Below are 16,550 nucleotides of genomic sequence, written 5' to 3'. Positions count from 1 at the left end.
AACTCCTGACCTCAGGTGATCACCTGCCTCAGCCTCCCAAAGTGCTTGGATTACAGGCATGAGCCACCACACCCGGCCCACCTCTTTTCTTTTATATATATAGGCTGCTGTATTACCATCATTTATGTCAATAGTAATCCTTTTTTTCCCAAAGGTGATCATACTGTTTTGTAACATGTTTTTCTTTTTCTTTCTTTCTTTTTTTTTTTTTTTGACAGAGTTTTTGCTCTTGTTGCCCAGGCTGGAGTGCAATGGCGTCATCTCAGCTCACCACAACCTCTGCCGCCCGGGTTCAAGCAATTCTCCTGCCTCAGCCTCCCGAGTAGCTGGGATTACAGGCATGTGCCACCATGTCTGGCTAATTTTTTGTATTTTTAGTAGAGGTGGGGTTTCTCTATGTTGGTCAAGCTGGTCTCGAACTCCTGACCTCAGGGGATCTGCCCATCTCGGCCTCCTGTAGCATGCTTTTTAATTTAATAAATAGGACAGCTTTCCATGTCAGGACATATGGGTTTTTTTGTTTGTTTTATTTTATTTTTAATTGAAACATAATAATTATATATATTTAAGGGATACAATGTGATGATTTGATACATGTATACATCATGTAATAATCAAATCAGGGTAATTAGCAAGGATATACACTTTCATATTATTTCCTTTAAAAGTTATATAGGATTCACTTTCACTTTCAGCATCATTTCATCTGGATTCACGTTCTTTTGCAATCACCAGAGCAACAGATCTGATGTGACCTAGATTCTTACCTCAATGCCATTTTTTTTCCTTTTGTGTCTTGGAGAGGACTTAAGGAGAAGCAAGTTCAAATGGGATTCAGTTTTCTGTTTCTGGGAAAACAATAAAAGCTAGCACTTACGTAGTACTTACGTAGCACTTATGAGCCAGCAACTATTCCTAGCTCCATTGTACAGACAAGGAGACTGAGGCCTAGAGAGATTAAGTAATTTACTTGCTCAAGGTCATACAGTTAGAAAGTGAGAACTTGAACCCTGGCTCTTTGACTCCAAAGCCTGTATATTTACACCACACTGTCTCTTTATCTCTTTACAAGTCTTTTACCTAAACTAATTAATATGAAGTGGCTTCCATAGCATCATGCGGTCAGCCATGGTGTAAAAGTCAATAAAGATAAGCCCTACCACTTCTCTCTGTGGCGCATCTAGCAGCAAAAAGCAGGGAGTTGTCTGAAGGAGCAGCTTCCTTTCTGCTGCTTCTCTCTCCAGCCTCTCCCCACCGGTCACTGTTAGCCTCCAGTTTGATGCTCAACATCCCCAGAGGATGCCTCCTAGGACTTTAACCTCATTTAGTGTCTCTACTGCTGATGGATGCCATGAGTGGAGCTGTCGACCACCTTGGGTAAAGTAGTGGTCTCCACATCCCAACTGGGCAGCACGATGGCCACAGAAAGGTTGTATCTACCCACCCAGCACAACACATGCAGAAATTTCAAAAGAGCCTATTTAAGTAGATGAGCATAGATAGATAATTCTGGGAGAACATCCTTAAAAGGTGTTTGGTTTTTTGTTTTGCTTTGTATTGGTTTTTGTCTAAATAAACTAAACTGCTTTAATATACTGCCTCTTTTAATGAAATAAAGTAATTGTCTCCTTAGCTGTGTGCTAGGAAAGCCAATACAAAGACATATAAGAAAAACCCCACAGACCTAGATTACTAAAACCATTCATATTTGATCCCATTCTCAAGATATCTCATTATATACGTGCAAATAGTCCAAAATCTGGAAAAATCCCAAATCCAAAACACTTCTTCCTCCAAGAATTTCAGATAAGGGTTAACTTAGCCTGCCTCATACTCCCCAAAATAGGCATCTTCATAGAACTTTAGGGTGAGAAGGGGACCGAAGATTTAAGAAGTTCCATTTCTTCTCTGATACGTTTTCCAAGTCCCCCAAAGTGGGCAACTAGCTTCCATCTGAACACAGTCAAGGAAAGTGAACTTACTAAGTAGGAAAGCTGACTATTTCATTTTCAGAACCCGTTGAGGGAGGGGGAAGGGATAGCATTAGGAGATATACCTAATGTAAATGACGAGTTAATGGGTGCAGCACACCAACATGGCACATGGATACATATGTAACAAACCTGCACGTTGTGCACATGTACCCTAGAACTTAAAGTATAATAAAAAAAAAAAAATATATATATATATATAAAAGAACCCGTTGAATTGCAACAATGTTCTTCTTTATGGTAACTCCATATCTGCTATCCCAAAACTTCAATTCTTTCATCCTTCTCAGACCAAACAGAAAACATCAAATAGTTTTTAGACTTTACCACCTTCCAATCTTTAAGAATAGTCTTCATTTCCTTGCTAAATTGTTTGTTTTCCCGGTTAAGGTCTTTGATTCCATCTTCACCTATTATTATCCCCATGTCATGATCCAGCATTTTGGACTGTTAAGGTCCCTCTTCTTTGATATGCCCTAAATTGTCCATGTTGCTCTCAGACTGTGACATTTATCACATAACACAGTACTTCAGGGAAGACTAGATAAGGACAACCATTTACCTTGCTCTTGATGGTCTACTTCTATTAGGTGGGCTAAGCTTAAGATTTCATCCAATTCTTTAAAAGCAGGGGAATTAAGGAACTTTATTCTGGAAAGTTTGTAAAGAAATCAACCGGTCATGGAATGGCAATTATGAAAAGCACAAAAAATAGCATATGTTGGTAAGCATGCAGAGAAAAGGCAACTCTTATACACTGTTGGTGGGAGCGTAAATTAGTCCAGCCACTATGGAAAATAGTATGGCAATTTCTCGAAAAACTGAAAATAGAACTACCCTTTGACCCAGCAATCCCACTACTGGGTATCTATCCAAAGGAAAAGAAATCATTATATCAAAGGGATACCTGCCCTCACATTTTGAGCACTATTCACAATAGCAAGATATGGAATCCTAAGTGTTCATCAGCAGACAAAAGGATAAAGAAAATGTGGTATATATACATAGTGGAATACTATTTGGCCGTGAAAAAGAATGAAATCATGTCATTCGCAGCAACATGGGTGGAACTAGAGGTTCTTAATATTAAGTGAAATAAGCCAGGTAGTGAAAGACAAATATCATCATATGTTTTCACTCATATGTGGGGGCTAAAAAAGTTGATCTCATGGAGGTAGAGAGTAGAGTGTTAGATATTAAAAGGCTGGGAAGGGTAAGTGAGTGAGCGGTGGTGATAAAGAGAGGTTGGTTAATGGATACAAACTTACAGTTAAAGGAATAAGCTCTAATGTTTGACAGCAGAGTGGGGTGACTATAGTTCAAAACAATGTATTGTGTATTTCACAGTAGCTAGAAAAGAAGACTTGGAAAGCTCCCAATATGTAGAAATGATGAATACTCCAGGTGACAGATACTGTAAATACTCCAACTTAATCATTACACATTCTATGCATGTAACAAAATATCACATGTACCCCGTAACTATGTACAGATATTATGTATTAATAAAAATAAATAGAAATCAACTGGTCAATTTATTTTTCTTCAAACAATAATACAGGAAGCCAGGTGGAGTGGATCATACCTGTAATCCCAGCATTTTGAGAGGCCAAGGCAGGCAGATCGCTTGAGCCTAGGAATTCAAGACCAGCCTAGGCAACATGGTGAAACCCCATCTCTACAGAAAAATACAAAACTTAGCTGAATGTGGTGATGTGCACCTGTAGTCCTAGCTGCTTGGAAGGCTGAGGTGGGAGGATTGCTTGAGCCCTCGAGGTTGAGGCTGTGGTGAGCAGTGATCATGTACCCCAGCCTGGGAGACACAGCTAGACTCTGTCTCAAATAATAATAATACAGAAAAAAACTATGGACCTAGATATTTTATTTTGTGTATCATAATGTCTTTCTTACATACCAGTTTTTATAATAATATTTATCCATGATACCATCTATAAGATAGGAATTGTGTAAAAATAACAATGCTAGCTATGCACAGTGACTCATACCTGTGGTCCCAGCAATTTGGGAGGTGAAGACATGAGGCTCACTTGAGACCAGGAGTTCAAGACCACCCTGAGCAACATAGTGAGACCCTGTCTCTACAAAAAATTTAAAAATTACCCAGGCATGGTGGTGCGTACCTGTGGTCCCAGCCACTGAGGAGGCTGGGATGGGAGGATTGCTTGAGTCCAGGAAGCTGAGGCTGCAGTGAACTATGAGTGCACCACTGCACTCTAGCCTTGGTGACAGAGTGATACCTTATCTTTCAAAAAAGAATGAAAGAAAAACAAAAAACCAATACTTAACTTTTCTTAAGTGTCTGAGTAACAATCCCTGTGGTACCAAATATTGTGGCCTGTTAAAAGTAAGAGATGAAATATTGTAGAGTATTTCTTTATGCCAGTGATTCTTTGAAATGGATGGCTAGGCTGTTAAAGACCTGCATTTTTTTTTTAGCAGCCACCTCCTCACCCCACCCTTTACTGCCATCTTGAAGGAGTCATGTTTATATGAATTTGTTCAGATCGCTTTGAAAGAGCTCACTACTTCCCTCCTCCACTGAGGATTTAGGTATCCACTCCAGATCCAGATTCGGTTTTGTATCACTAGAAAAAATGTAATAGAGTAGATCTATATGAAAAGGCTTTCCTTGATTGGAAACTGTGACCATGTAGATGTAAGATTTGATTATAACTTTAGACTTAACTGGAAAAGTTACTGCTAGAATATACAAGGCAACATGTGGTGGTGGATATATGAAGGTGGAAAAATACATTAGATGTCCTTATATCATTTTTTAAAAAGCATATGATTGGGGGTGCTGTATAGGAGAGTATCACGGAAAATTATCACATATAGGAAACTATCATCAAAATTAACAGTGCCCCTCAGCCATTGACCAAATAAAAAAAGGAGGACAAAATTTTTTAAGACAAATGAACTTTAAATAAAGGCCACTAATTATAGCAGGGAATGTGTTGGATAAGAGTAGGTATATGTAATTATATAGTAATTATGTTGAAAATGTAATCACATGCCACCGGCTAGCTAGTTAACCATTTTGCTGGGGGATGAATCCACCCCCAGCAACCATCTCCTTCTGATCTCAGAGACCCACATTGACTTTGTTAGAATGTGTGATATGGTTTCTTCTTAGAAGGGTGACCTTTTCCTGGCCAATTAAAAGGTGCTGCTTTGAGGATATTGGAACCCATACTCAAAGGGATAAAAGGAAATTGAAACTTCTATTAAAAGGAGCTAATGATGCCTGGAGCAGTGGGGATTAAAAAAGAACAAAGTCAGTCTTAAAAAGATCCCCCAAATCAAAGAGCTGCTTCTCTCATCAAATACCAGAAGAAAGCAAAATGATTTTTAATGAAAAGTGGGGCAATGGATTCAGCCTTTTCCCTGGATCCTGGGGCTTCAATCAAAACCAGTGAGTAGTTTTAAGCAAAATTCTTTGAACATTTGGGATAATTATGCTACATAAATTTGACATGGTGTTGTAAAAAGTAAAGTAGCTTTTCTCCCATATTAGATAAATAGTCAAGAAAAATATCAGAAGGATAACTCTAAAAAATCATACATATAAGACTGCTTTATAATTGATTCCCCATCTGACACAGAATAATTCCTGGGTTAAAATCTAGCATTTTGATGATAAAAGTATAGGAAATCACCATCAAAATTGTCCTCTGGTGGACAATTGTTAGGTGATTGCTGTGATTGTAATTAGCACAAACTTGGTATGTTATACATGCCTTAATACACTTTATCACCATCTGCATTAGTCTACTTGGGCAGCCATAACAAAATACCACAGACCATGTGGCTTAAACAACAGAAATGTATTTTTGACAGCTCTGGTGGCTGTAAAGTCCAAGATCAAGGTTCTTGCAGAATTCAATTTCTGGTGAGGGCATTCTTCCTGGCTCGCAGGTGGCTTCCTTCTCCTTATGTCCTTACATAGCTTTTCCTAGGTGGATGTGCTTGGGGAGAGTTAAAAAATGAGCTCTCCAATGTCTCTACTTATAAGGATACTAATCCTATCTGATCAGGGCCCTACCTTTAAGACCTTATCTCCAAATACGGCCACAGTAAAAGTTAGGGCTTCAACATGAGAATTTGGGGAGTATATAAACATTTAGTCCAGCAACTCAAAACTACAATGAGATATCTCACCCAAGTTAAAATGGCTTATATTCAAAAGACAGGCAATGACAAATGCTGGTGAGAGTGTAGAGAAAAGGGAACCCTCATACACTGTTAATGGGAATGTAAATTAGCACAACCACTGTGGAGAACAGTTTGGAGCTTTCTCAATAAACTAAAAAGAGGTCTACTATACCGTCTAGCAATCCCACTGCAGGGTATATACCTCAAAGAAAGGAAATCAGTATATCAAAGAGGTATCTGTACTTCTGTGTTTGTTGCAACATTCTTTTTTTTAAGTTTACTTATTTATTTATTTATTTATTTGATGGAGTCTTGCTCTGTCACCCAGGCTGGAGTGCAGTGGTATGATCTCAGCTCACTGCAACCTCTGCTGCCTGAGTTCAAGCGATTCTCCTGCCTCAGCCTCCCAAGTAGCTGGGATTACAGGCACATGCCACCACACCCGGCTAATTTTTGTGTTTTTAGTACAGATGGGGTTTCAGCAACTTGGCCAGGCTGATCTTGAACTCCTGATCTCGTGATCCACCCGTCTGGGTCTCCCAAAGTGCTGGGATCATAGGCATGAGCCACCGCGCCGGCCTCAACATTCTTTACAATAGCTAAGATTTGGAAGCAACTTAAATGTCTATCAACAGATGAATGGATAAAGAAAATGTGGTACTTATACACAATGGAGTACTATTTAGCCACAAAAAAGAATAGAACCAGTCATTTGCAACAACATGAATGGAACTGGAGATCACTATGTTAAGAAATAACCAGGCACAGAAAGCCAAACATTGCATGTTCTCACTTTTGTGGGATTTAAAAATCAAAACAATTGAGCTCATAGACATAGAGAGTAGAAGGATGTTACCATAGGCTGGGAAGGGTAGTGGTGGGCTGGGTGGGGAGGTAAGGATGGTTAATGGGTAAAAACAAAATGGAAAGAATAAATAAGACCTACTATTTGAAAGCACAACAGGGTGACTATAGTCAATAAAAACTTAATCGTATATTTTAAAATCACCTAAAGAGTATAATTGGGTTATTTGTAATTCAAAGGAAAGATGCTTGAGGGGGATGGATACTCCATTCTCCATGATGTGGTTATTTCACATTGCATGCCTGTATTAACACATCTCATGTACCCCATAAATATATATATAGTCCATACCACCATCCAACAATAAGCAAGAAGTCAGGGAATCTCTGGGCTTGTCAAGTAGCTGGGTTTCCTCCACACTTGGATATCAATGGCTAATGTCTTTGCCACTTAAATAATAATTGGGAGGGTGGCTGGCAAGCAGTCAGGAAACCTAAAAGCCAGCTAGTGCTGCATTTTCTATTTGTTTGAATTATAAATGAATTAGTTGTCCAAGCCAAAGAGCATAACCAGTAGAAGCCTTCCCCTTACAAATTTGCTTGAACTCCCAAAAGATATATTTAATGGCATTGTAACCAATGGGGAAATTCTCTGTCATAAACCATCAGTTTTGCACATGGGTCATCTATACAGCAAATCGGGGTATTTGCAAAGGAAGCTTCACAGTGTCCAGCTTTACTGCCCCTGCACTTCAGCCTGCCATGGTTTTAATGGTAGCTAAAATCATTATTTTAGAATTGAAAATATTTTCTAGAAAGCTGGTCATTCCTACTTATACTGGGACCCAAAGCTACCTAAGGGGCCCAGGATGCCTCATCTCAGCTTGGAAATTCTAGAATTAATTATGTGTTCTAGGATGAATTAAGTGGTGTTAAATTCAATTCCAAAAAAGGACACAACCATTTCTGTCCTCATATGTATTAGGCTGAGGCAAACTTACCCAGTGTTGGTAGTTGGTTTTGGCAGTTTAATAATTTGAGCTAGATAAAGAAAAAGGGGGTTGTTGAGACAAGAAAGATGGCTCTTCTCAAAAGTAAAAGACATCTGGACTGATAAGAGGGCAACTGAGAGAGGAGCTAAAGATAACCAAGAGAAACTGATCATAAATTTGCCTCAAGGTTCAGACAGGGGGTCATGCATTTGAATTATATGGGGTCATGGTGGCAGCTTTAGAACTTGTGTCCTAATTCTGATGCCTCTAGGCAGCCTCTGTCATCGTGCACCCATCTCCAAACATTGGGAGGTTGAATATGCATGTATGAAAATAATTGCTCAGTATAAACATGTATTATAGGTTACACATAGTTGATGGGACTATGAAGTCCCTGAGAAGTAGCTCAGCCTGTGTCCCATATCACAGGCTCCTGCCTTAACTGTGCTATGTCAAATAGCCAATAAAACTCATGCAACAGCATAAAAGTTTTAATTTTTACATTTCCTTATGATCCCAGGGAGACCAGGCCTTCCTGGAGAGGGTATTCCAGGATATGAGTTCATGCAAAGTAAGAGATGTAAGAGATACACTTGAGTCTCCCTCTCTCTCTCTCTCTCTCTCTCTCTCTCTCTCTCTCTCTCTGTGTGTATGTACGTGTGTGGTGTGTATAAGTGTGTGTGTGTATATATATACATATACACACATATATAAAACATATATATATATAACTCAAAAAACGCTAGCTGGTGAGCTAGTATATGTTTACCCTTATGATCCAGGCATTCTAGTTTGTTGTCAAGGGATGTAGACCTGGAGCAGATATATCACGGTGTGGTGAGACAAGAGATAGGAGGAGAGGGCCATGCATCATATTCCATTGATTCTGAGTAGGACTTTTGCTATATTTACAGTCTGACTTCAAAGCTAGAACTGATCTCCCTTAAGTCTGAGGCTGTGAAATGAGCTCATATTATGCAGAATTGCTCAATAAACTTAAAGAAATATACCATACAATGATATGGTTTATATCAAGTATGATGATCATTTCCGCCACTTGTACCACTAAGCGGTCAGGGTTAAGAATCCTATATTGAGTTCTTCCATGTGCCAGACCTTGTTCTAGATCAGGATTTTTTAGCCTTGGTGCTGTTACTGTTTGGGGTTGGATAGTTCTTTGTTGTTGGGGTCTGCCCTGGCCCTTGAAAGATGCTTAGTAGCATCCCTGGCCTTTATCCACTAAATGGTAGAAGCATAGCCCCCTCCCCCAGTTGTGACAACCCAGGTGTCTCCAGACATTGCAGGATGTCCTCTGGGAGTAAAATTGCCCCTGGTTGAGAACCAGCATTCCAGATACATGACATGTGGCATGACATGTGGTGTATGCAAAAAGCATGAAATGCAGAGTCACATTCTTGTCTTCATTTCTTTATTCATTTTATTTAATTAATTTTTTTGAGACAGTCTCACTTTGTCACTCAGGCTGGAGTACAGTGGCACCATCTCAGCTCACTGCAAGCTCCGCCTCCTGGGCTCAAAGGATCCCCCCACCTCAGCCTTCCGAGTAGCTGGGACTACAGGGCCATGCCACCACATCTGGCTAATTTTTGTATTTTCAGTAGAGACAGGGTTTCTTCATGTTGCACAGGCTGGTCTCAGACTCCCAGACTCAAGTGATCTGCCCACCTCAGCCTCCCAAAGTGCTGGGCCTATGGCTCAGCTGAGCCACCATGCTCAGCTCGTTCATTTTATTTATTGAGCCTTTGCAACATGCCAGAACTGTGCTAGGTGATGGGGATACAAAGATGAGTAAGGCATGGTTTTTGCCTTAAGTAGAAGACTCTAGTAATGGAGAAAAACTCATATATAGATAAATTACCAATCAGTGTGGTAAATGTAACAAAATAGACATGATAACAGGCTTGGGTAGAGAGTTCCTAACCCAGCTGGGCAGTAGAAGCTGGAGGCATCAAGAAAAGCTTTCTCGAGTTGCCTGGCCTGAACTGAGTCTTAGATAAGTGGGTGGAGGAGGTGAGGACACTGAAGCAGAGGCATAATTCAGTGTTGCAGAGTTAACGTTGAAGCGTAAGATAAGACACAGGTGAAAAAGACTGGTGTGTGTTGAGTGTTGGGAAGGGAACGTTAAAAGTCTGCAGAGGTAGACAGGTGACCTTTTCTGGCGTTCTGAGAGTTTATACTTTATTCTAAGAGGTGGGCAGCCATTGAGAGGCTTCAACTAAGGAAGTGACATGTTTTTGTTTAAACCGGTTGTTTTGGCAACCTCTACCTGCTGGACTCAAGGGATCCTCCCACCTCAGCCTCCCAAGTAGCTAGGAATACAGGTGTGTGCCACCATGCCCAGCTAATTTTTGGATTTTTTTGTAGAGATGGGGTTTCACCATGTTGCCCAAGCTGCCATGCAGAGAATGGATTAAAGGAGCACAAGAGTGAAAGCAGGGAGACAATTTAGAAGGCCAAGAGGTAATAAGGGCTTGAATTAGGGTGATGGGAAATAGGGGACAGGATTTGGGAAATATTTTGGAGATAAAACAGTATGATTTAGTGACTCTTTTGATGAGGAAGAGGGGGAGGGTTCAAGGATGATTGCCTCTCACAGTTGGGGTGCCACCACCATTGCCTATCCTATAGGGAATATATAGTGATGGTAATTATTGTATTATGCTATTATATTAACTTATTATCCCCACTTTGCAAATGATAAAATTAAGGCTCAAAGGAGAAAGTTGCTTGGCCCAAAGTCACACAGCTATTGACTTGAGATCTATTTGACTATCTGACTTCCAGCCTATCATACTATGTGGCTTTGGCTAAGTACGGATTAAAGTGGTGAAAATGAATCATTCAGAAAGTGTCAGCTTGGTTACTGTTGGCCTTTGTGCTTGGCCAGTGCTCAGTATTTGTTGAAGAAGGGAATGATTTTAATGAAAATTATACTAATATATTTACATATCATTTTCATGTATTTCAAATTAGAATGCATGAGGGGAAAAATAAATAGCTTATCCAATATTACATGCAAATATCCCCCACCCAAGCTGCAGCTTTAGTCTCTTCTCAGGTTCCTGCAGCTACAAGTGAAGTCTTGAGGTCGCCTAGTCCTTTGTTCTGCCTCTTTGTTTAATCACTCACCATGTTCTCTTTAGACACAGAGCTAAGGACACAGGTATAGCAAATACTTGTTAAATGATTCAGTCATCTATATATTTTTAGCATCACCATTACATTCTGGACCAATAAGAGGACCTTCAGTCCTATTGTCATTTCTATCCAAAAATATTAAATGTGACCAGGACCAAGAAAGACTGTTAGGCAGGAAAAAATGGAAAAATGTCATTGGGCTAAAAGTGGAAAGTTATGGATATTGTTAAGATAAACACAAAGAAATTCCTGTGTTACTTTTCTCTAGGGTTGCTCCCTTAACCTTTCCATCTCCAAGTCCAGACTTCAAAGCTACAAGAAAAAACAAGATACAACAGTGTAGGATTAGCTGCCCAATTTACTTATATTTTAAGAAAGTGTCCAAAAAGGCCAGTTAAGCCTGTCTGACAGCAGTGACAGGTCTCATCGTCAGAAATTTCAAGAATGATTATAGCCTGTGACCTGTGATGGCTCCAAAGGCCATAGGAATTGCCAGGGGATGTCACTGGTATTTATCTCTCAGGATCACCTTCCTTCTCACTGCTGGGGGCGTCAGTTCTGGACCTGGATGGAAAAGGATTCCCAGTACCCCAGTTATATAGCTGCTTACATCTGTTATCTGTGCATGTGAGGTTTTATACTAGACCAGAAAATGGAGAGACAGTCACGATTTTGTATTCATGAAATTAGAGACTCATGGAGACCATTCTGCTGTGGCCCGTTCTTACCCTGCTGTATCAGAGATTCCTTGGTCTGGAGTCAGGGACTCAGGCATGGTGAGGGCACCAGGAGAGCCAGCAGGGAGTTCATTTCTTATTCCTGCTACTCCTGCTTCAGTTCCAACTATAAGGAAACTCATGGAAGTATTTTTAGTGCATTTGTGGTACCAGAGCCCCTTACCATTCCCAAGACAAGGCTTGACTTTCCATCCCATAGTATAAGCAGAATCTTGTACTGTGGTTCCTCTTAGGAATTACTGCTGGGCAGTAGGTTATTAATAGTAATAGTTCACACCCAGTCCAATTTAAAAGAAACAGATTGTTCCTTTAAAAAATCTTCTCTGAATTTAAATTACAGGTATTTATAATATTTCTCCACTTCTTACCTAGACACTGGATATTCCTCCAGGTTAAATGCCCTTGGACTATATTTTTCTTTGCCTGCTGGATTTTATTCACTCTTTATATCTCAGTGTCATAGGCCCTTTCTAACCCTCACTGAGTTGCATAGCACCCGGAAAAAGCCCTTCTTACTTGATTGTAATATAATTGTCTGTGAAAGACCTTAACATTTCTTTGGGAGCAGAGATGGTTTGCATTTATTGTAGTATCTCCAATAAGGCACATGCAGTGGGATGTCAAAGAAGGCTTGAACTGAATAGGAGCACATCCTAACTTGCAGGGGTTTTGCAGGCCATTAGACGTGGATCTGTACCAATGTCTGTCTCTTACCAGCTGCATAATGGAAACATTACTTACTCTTGCTGAACCCACATGAAAAATGGAAATAATCATCTTACCTTCAAGAGCTGTGAAAAGTCAAACATAGTTCCTGGCACAAAGTAGGTGCTGAATAAATACACATATTCGCCAGGCACGGTTGTGCATGCCTGTAATCCCAGCACTTTGGGAGGCTGAGGCAGGTGGATTACCTGAGGTCAGGATTTCGAGACCAGCCTGGCCAACATAGTGAAACCACTGTCTCTACTAAAAATACAAAAAATTAGATGGGCGTGGTGGCAGGTGCCTGTAATCCCAGCTACTCAGAAGGCTGAGGCAGGAGAATTGCTTGAACCCGAGAGACGAAGGTTGCAGTGAGCCGAGATCATGCCATTGCACTCCAGCCTGGGCAACAAGAGCGAAACTCTGTCTCTCTCTCTCTCTCTATATATATATATATATGTGTGTGTGTGTGTGTGTGTGTGTGTGTGTGTGTGTGTATATGTACGTGTATATATATGTATGTGTATATATGTATATATGTATATGTACACATACATATTCATTTGATCATTATACTAGGTTGAGGATTAAGTTCTTTCCAAAACATTTATGCAAGGCCGTTGATAGATGGTGAGAAGTCTTAATCTAAGTATCAACGTATTTTCTAAAATAATTTTGAACATTGTGAGAGGCAGAGTGAAACAAACACAGTATTTGAAGTCAAAAGACTTGGTTTGATTCATTTTGTGACTTTTCCTCCTGGTAAGTGACATATACACTCATTTATAGCCATTCATGATGTTCAAAGCTATTTGCTTTAACTTGTTCCTGAATATGCCTGCTCATTGCTAGTGCTAACATTTTTAAATGGAATATCAGTTACTCATTTATAATTGCTTTCTTTTGGTTCAAAGTGTGCTCTGCTCTCCTAAAGTTCGCAAATAGTGAGAGTGCTGCTGTTTGGGGGTGGGGGGTCCCCTTGGAGTTTAGGTTCTGTTTCTGTGGTACAACAGTGACATCCATTGGCCTGTTATGCTAATTATAGAAGAAACCTGCTTTGCTCTGTGACTGTTGGATTTTCTGATATAAAGATACAAAGAGAACAAACTGTCTCTGGGCCCAAGTAAGACAAGCTAGTGGTCAACACCTGGTCCCCTGCAGACTGGGCTGGTTTCAGGACCCTTCCCAAGGATACATGTTCTAAGATCAGTGCCAGCTGGGTGTTCCCTTCTGGTCAAGTGGAGACACTCCTGGAACTGGTCCTCTCCATGGAGTTCAGTACATTCATTGGGCTGTCGGGAAACCATTGGTTTGGGCTCCAGCATAAGCCAGGGCAAATCACTTTGCCTCTGGACTTTTCCACATTGATAAAGTGAAGTTGATAGCAATACCTGCTTTGTAGTTACCAAAGTGCTCTTCCATGCATTTTATAATAACTTCCCAGAATCCCACAACAATTGTGAAAATTAGGAAAGCACAGATCAGATCTGCTTAGCATCCACCGACTGTGAGGATGTGAAGCTGAACACCAAATGACAGGGTTTCAAACCTCAAGCCTTGGTGACTTATGTTTGCTGCCTTAGTTGGAATTAACAAAATCATTACAGAAACTCCTGCTTCATTTCTGGAAGAGCCCTCAGGGGAGGTTCTAAAAATGGAAAATCAAAGGAAAGGCTATGTGGCTGGATGTGAGAGATTGGGCAATGAGTCAGTATCTTTAAGTAGAAAAAGACTTACATCGCTGGTTTCCATCTCCAGAAAGAACATAACAGGAAATAGCAAGACTAAAAATATTTATTTTTGCCTAGTATGTGTCAGATACTCTGTTAAGCATTAAGAATGGAGGATAAACTAGACAAACTGTTTCATACCATCCAGAACCTCACTGTCAAGTGAGTGATACAGAGCAGGAACAGTGAACTATATGTAATAGCGTGGTAAATGTTACATCAAGCATTCCTGCAGGATGCTACCCTTCCAAACCCCCTCCCATGTGTGTATGTGTGTGTGTGTGTTTGTGTGTGTGTGCACATGCCCGCATGTGTGCTTGGTAGGATCCAACTAGTGACTAACGTAAGTACCTTTGGATGCATAAACAGATGAATAGTGTCAATTCAACTGGAAGCCAAAACATCAAACATTTTTCAATATCAAAACCAAGCAGACTGCAAAACTGACACATCAGATACATACCACACACAAAAACAAAACCCAAGGATTCAATTGCACTTTGTGTCATTTCATAGTAAATCTTTTTTTGGAAACAATTAGGGAATTTGTAACTAATTTGTGGTGGATGTAGCGAAACCCGCCACTGACTCACTGGTAAAGCCTTTTCAAAACACTTTTATGATTAAACAAACCAAAAAAAAAAAAATGGCCCGTCTAAAAATGGACCTCATTCAGATCCCATTCTTCCTTCTCGGTTGGTCCCCTAGCATGAAAAGCTTGGTTCTGGTGTCCCCTCTGATTAAATTGTCTCATTGGAACCCTCATTGTGAATACTCAAGGCCCATCCTTCAGCCACCTCTCCACTCCCTCAAAGCACTTCCCAATGTGAACTGACTCTTCCTCACTAGAGAGCCTCAAGTGGATGGATCACTCCCCCCTTACAGGTGGAACTTTCTGAGGACAGAAGCCAACAGCAGACCCCAGGCACCTTGCCAAGAGGCCAGGCCCCATGACTGAGTTCTTTACTCCCCCACCATCTAGCCATCTGGGCTCCTTTGGAAAAAGTACAGCCCACAGTTTAAAACATCACTTCTCATATTGGTCATTTGAGTTTAGAGCCATATGTTAGACAAACTGAGATTTTAGCCTACAGTTGTTGGCTCTCTTTGAATTCTTACGTATATGTAACAAGCACCAAAGTATATGTCAGGAATCCAGTGAAGTTGCTGTGGGCTTTGAGAAGCCTTTATTTATTTATTTATGAGATAGAGTCTCGCTCTGTTACCCAGGCTGAAGTGCTGTGGCATGATCTTGGCTCACTGCAACCTCTGCTTCCCAGGTTCAAGCGATTCTCCTGCCTCAGTCTCCAAAGTAGCTGGGACTATAGGTGTGTACCACCACACCCAGCTAATTTTTGTATTTTTAGTAGAGATGGGGTTTCACCATGTTGGCCAGGCTGGTCTCGAATTCCTGACCTCAGGTGATCCACCCTTCTTGGCCTCCCAAAGTGCTGGGATTACAGGCGTGAGCCACCGCGCCCAGCCTGAGAAGCCCTTTTTTACAAAACAAGAAAAGATGGGTTCGTTTTGACTGAAGCAACCCATCTAAAACATGCATATCCTAAATAAACCAAGACTGAAGCTGCGCAGGGGTATTCCCAGAGGCTGTGCTCAGATGCTGGGTATCACACGGAGGCCACCAGCCTCGAGAGTGTGAAGCTCACTACCCCTCCCCACCTCACACGCACCTCTCTCACACACGTCAGGGCACTGCCACCCACCTCTGTGCACCCCAGCCCCCTCCAGAGCCCTTCTTGCGTGGGAAGCTCCAGCACCATCAGCATCTTCACCATTCATCTTTTAGCAATTTGTACTTGGGCATAGAATAAACCCACAGGGAGCCCTTTGCAGGACTATCTGATTAAGTGCATAGAGTGATTTGAGGTCCTCTGTAGAGGTCTCACTGCCCAAAAATCTTTCACCCAACTGCTTAGGGTCCCATATCCCTCTATGAGGGGCTCATCCATTTGAGTTAACTCTTACCCTGTCTGTTTTTAAATAGCTACCCCTAGGAGAGAGTCATCAACACCTCAGTGATAACTAGTCTATCACATACTGGTTGAATTATTTTTTTAATTTATTTTAATTACTTTTTTTTTGAGATGGAGTCTTGCTCTGTTGCCTGGGCTGGAGTGCAGTGGAGCAATCTCGGCTCACTGCAACCTCCGCCTCCCAAATTCAAGTGATTCTTCTGCCTCAGCCTCCTGAGTAGCTGAGATTACAGGCGCCTGCTACCACACCCAGCTAATTTTTGTA

The sequence above is a fragment of the Hylobates moloch genome, unplaced genomic scaffold (genome assembly GCF_009828535.3).
Source record: "Hylobates moloch isolate HMO894 unplaced genomic scaffold, HMol_V3 SCAFFOLD_2, whole genome shotgun sequence".
NCBI classification, from domain to species: Eukaryota; Metazoa; Chordata; class Mammalia; order Primates; family Hylobatidae; genus Hylobates; species Hylobates moloch.
The sequence above is the reverse complement of the archived record's forward strand: the minus strand, read 5'-3'. Positions refer to the sequence as shown.